Raw genomic sequence first — 4,752 nt, forward strand, 5'->3', positions numbered from 1 at the left:
CATTAATGGCGCCCGTGGCTTGCGGCGGGGGCGCGGCGAGGCCGGGCGTGCACGTGGGGGGGGGCCGGGCTGGCACTGCGCAGCACAGGGGGCGGCGCGGGCGGCAAGGCGGGGCGCGGCAGCGGCACAGCGGCGGGGGCGCGGCGAGGCCGGGGCGCCAGCGGTGGTGGCGTGCGCGAGCGCGTCGCGGCCGTGCGCGTGCGCGTGGAGCGCGTGCGCGCGCGGTCCGGCGGCGCGGCCGTGTACGGCGGCGTGCGCGCACAGGGGGCGGGTGGCGTGCGTGCACAGGAGGGAGGTGGCGTGCGGGTGGCCGGGTGGTGGTGGGGCTCGGGAGCAGGGGAACAGGGAGGAAGAAAGGAGAAGGGAGGAGGAAAAAGGAAAAGAATAGAGGAAAAGGAAAAGGAAAAAAAAAGAAAAAGAATAGGAAAAGGAGAGAAAGAGGGAGAGAAAAACAATGGGGAGAAAAGAAAGGAAAAAGGGAAAGAAAAGACGCGCGCACCGGCGGAATTCACGGCGGCGACCGCGCGGCGAAACTCGCGGCGGTGACCGCGGCCGGTCGGCCACGCGCGCGCGGCGCTCGCGCGCGGAACGATGGAAAAGATGGCGTGACTGCGGTTGGATTCGGTTGCCGGTTTCGGGTCTCGGAAAGGTTAGGGTTTCGGGGAGTTAAGGGTTTCGGCGAAACGAAGAATTTAGCGCGAAATTTTCGGGCGAAAATTTTCAGGGTGTTACAAACCTACCCCACTTAAAATGAATCTCGTCCTCGAGATTCGGCTGGCTTCTAAACAGGTGGGGAAACTCCTTCTTCAGAGCATCTTCGAGTTCCCAAGTTGCTTCTTCCACTCCATGCCTGCTCCACTGAACTCTGCAAATCCGCACTTCGGAGTTCCTTGTCCTTCTGGTGACAGTGTCCAAAATTTTTACCGGTATTTCCTGGTATCGCAGATCCGGCTGTAGGTCTATTGCTTCTATTGGCACGTGTTCCTCCTCGGGTACTCTCAAACACCTTCTTAATTGCGAGACATGAAATACCGGGTGCACGTCCGACATCTCTTCCGGCAGTTGCAACCGATATGCTACGGCTCCGACTTTCTTTAGGACTTGGTACGGCCTGATGTATCGAGGGGCTAATTTTCCTTGCACTTGAAATCTTCGCGTCCCTCGAATAGGCGAGACCTTGAGATAAACAAACTCGCCTGGGTTAAAACTTATTTCTCGCCTTTTCTTGTCCGCGTAGTTCCTTTGCCGGGACTGAGCTGCTTTCAGTTTCTCGCGGATCTCCGCTACTTTTTCTTCTGCCTCTTTTATAAAGTCGGGTCCTTCTAGGGCACGCTCTCCTACCTCTGACCACATTAGGGGAGTTTTGCACTTCCTACCATAGAGGGCTTCGAACGGGGACATGCCTAGGCTGGCTTGGTAACCGTTGTTATACGAGAATTCCGCATACGACAGACTTTGTTCCCAATCTTTCCCGTAGGTTAGGACACACGCTCTCAGCATATCTTCCAGAATCTGATTCACCCTTTCGGTTTGACCATCCGTCTGTGGGTGGTATGCGGAGCTAAAATCTAACTTCATGCCCATGGCTTTATGCAGGCTTTTCCAAAACCTAGATGTAAATTGGGTCCCTCTATCCGAGACGATTCTGCTAGGCACTCCATGTAACTTCACTATATTTTCCACGTAAAGTTTTGCCAGCTTTTCTCCGCCATAAGTGGTCCTCACGGGTATGAAATGTGCCGATTTAGTGAGTCGATCCACAATTACCCATATGGAATCGTGTCCCTTCTGTGTTCGGGGTAATCCCACTACAAAGTCCATCCCTATCTCATCCCACTTCCATACCGGAATAGGCAAGGGTTGCAATAATCCTGCCGGCTTTTGATGCTCGGCCTTTATCCTTTGACAAATGTCACAATGAGCCACGAATCTTGCAATATCCGCCTTCATTCCGTTCCACCAATATTTTTGCTTTATGTCCATATACATTTTGGTGGATCCTGGGTGGATAGAGTAGGCCGAGTTATGGGCTTCGTCCATGATCAATTGCCGGAAATCTCCATTCTGGGGTACACAAATTCTATCCTCGTACCATAATGTTCCCTTATCGTCTACTCGGAAGCCCGGCGCTTTGTTTTCTCCAGTTTGCTTACGGACCTTCATTAACTCCTGATCCGAGCTTTGGGCTTCTCTAATCTTATCCTCTAATGTCGATTGGACGTTTAGCACCTGGCTGGAACCTCGAGGAACGATGTGCACATTTAATCGTGCTATTTCCTCGCATAGGTGGTCATCCTTGGGTCCATAGGTTTTTCGGCTTAAGGCATCGGCTACCACGTTCGCCTTTCCGGGGTGATACTGAATTTCCAAATTATAGTCCTTGACCAACTCCAACCATCTTCTCTGCCTTAAATTTAAATCCGGCTGGGTAAAGATATACTTCAGACTCTTGTGGTCGGTGTAAACCTCACACTTATTTCCGATCAGGTAATGTCTCCAAATCTTAAGGGCATGCACTACGGCTGCTAGTTCCAAATCATGGGTCGGATAATTCTGCTCATGAGTTCTGAGTTGGCGGGACGCATATGCAACAACCTTTCCGTCTTGCATCAGTACACACCCTAATCCTTGTCGGGATGCATCACAATAAATGACAAAGTCCCGATGAATGTCCGGTAGGGTCAGCACTGGGGCGGTTGTCAGTCTTCGCTTCAATTCTTGAAAACTTCTTTCACAGGATTCTGTCCAAGCGAACTTTTTCTCCTTCTTAAGAAGTTCCGTCATGGGTCGGGCTATCTTAGAGAATCCCTCGATAAATCTCCGATAGTACCCGGCTAACCCTAGGAAGCTCCTGATTTCACTGACGTTAGTTGGTCGCTGCCAGTTGGAGACTGCTTCGACCTTTTCTGGGTCCACAGCTACGCCTTCCGCGGTCAGGATGTGACCAAGGAAAGCTACTCTTTCCAGCCAGAATTCGCACTTGCTAAACTTAGCATAGAGCCTATGTGTCCTCAGCTTCTCCAATACTACCCGCAGATGTTGCTCATGTTCCTGAATACTCTTGGAGTAGATAAGTATGTCGTCGATAAAGACTACGACAAACTTATCCAGCTCGTCCATAAATACCTTGTTCATGAGATTCATAAAATAGGCAGGGGCATTGGTTAGTCCGAAGGACATTACGGTGAACTCAAACTGCCCGTAGCGGGTGACGAAAGCTGTCTTAGGGATGTCACTTTCCTTAATCTTAAGCTGAAAATATCCTGACCTTAGATCGATCTTGGAAAAGTACTTGGCTCCTTTTAGCTGATCGAAAAGGTCATCAATCCTGGGGAGGGGGTACTTGTTCTTAATGGTAACCTCGTTCAGTGCCCGGTAATCTACGCACAACCTCATACTCCCATCCTTCTTTTTGACAAACAGAACTGGGGCTCCCCACGGCGACGAGCTTGGTCTAATGAAGCCAATTCGTTGCAGTTCTTCTAGTTGTTTCTTTAATTCTGTCAACTCGGATGCCGCCATCCTATAGGGTCTTTTGGCTATAGGGGAGGTTCCAGGGATAAGGTCAATGACGAACTCTATATCCCTATCCGGTGGCATACCGGGTAGTTCTTCGGGGAAGACATCGGGGTATTCGTTTACTACCGGGACTCCTTCTAAGGGCTTGGCTTCCATGCTAAACACCATTGGGTCAAACTTACTGTCCCGGGTATGGCAGATCACTTGTACTCCTTCAGGGTTTGTTAGGTGTACCACTTTGTCAGTACAGCCTATGAGACCATTGTGTCGGCTTAACCAATCCATCCCAAGGATCACGTCTATTCCCCCATGCTTAAGTACTACCAAATCTGCTAGAAAGTCTACCCCACTTAAATTGATCCTTGCCCGTGGACAACCCAACTAACAATTAATGTCGCCTCCAGGCGTCCGGGTTAATAGGGGTGTTTTTAGTAATACTGTAGGTATTTTGTGTTTCTCCACATAGCTCGAGGATATAAACGAGTGCGATGCTCCAGAATCAAATAGTATCGTTGCCAGAGCTGAGTTGACTAGGTACTCACCGAGCACTACGCCCTGAGCTTCTTGAGCCTCCTGCGCGTCGATGTGGTTGACGCGGGCTCGTCCAAATGATTGCTGCTTCACCTGCTGGCTGCCGTCGTTGTTGCGGACGGGCACTCGGTTGGCACCGGTCAGGGCCGGTCTGGGCCCATTCACCGTGTTGGAGAAGGCCGACGTGGCCGGCTTATTCTTGGCGTAGGGGCAATTGGCGATGAAGTGCCCCGTCTCACGGCAGTTGAAATAGGCCCTAACATTGTTGTTGTCGGAGGCGGCCAGACTTGTGTTGCTCTGCGGGGCCCTCATGGTATTCTGACTCTTGGGCTGTGCTTCAGAGGCTCGTGATCCAGTCACTTGGGACTGAGTCCTATACTGCATTGGGGCCTGGGATCTTGGTGTAGTGTAGTTGGAGTTCCTCGACTTTTGGAAGCGGTCCTGCTGGCGAGCCTTATTTTCCAAGAATTTGCGTTTATTGTCCTTTCTTTCTTCGGCCTTGGCCCTTTCTGTGAGGATGGCCTTGTTCATCAGGGTGTTGAAGTCCGGATAGATCTGGGGAGTAAGCAAGGTCCGGAGCTCTGGGCTTAACCCTTTCTTGAACATGTCTTGCTTTTTATCGTCGTCGTTCACCTCTTCCGGCGCATATCGGGCCAATTCTATGAACCGGTGGGTGTATTCTTCCACCGTCATATTCCCTTG

Source organism: Panicum hallii, chromosome 1, assembly GCF_002211085.1.
Source record: "Panicum hallii strain FIL2 chromosome 1, PHallii_v3.1, whole genome shotgun sequence".
NCBI lineage: Eukaryota > Viridiplantae > Streptophyta > Magnoliopsida > Poales > Poaceae > Panicum > Panicum hallii.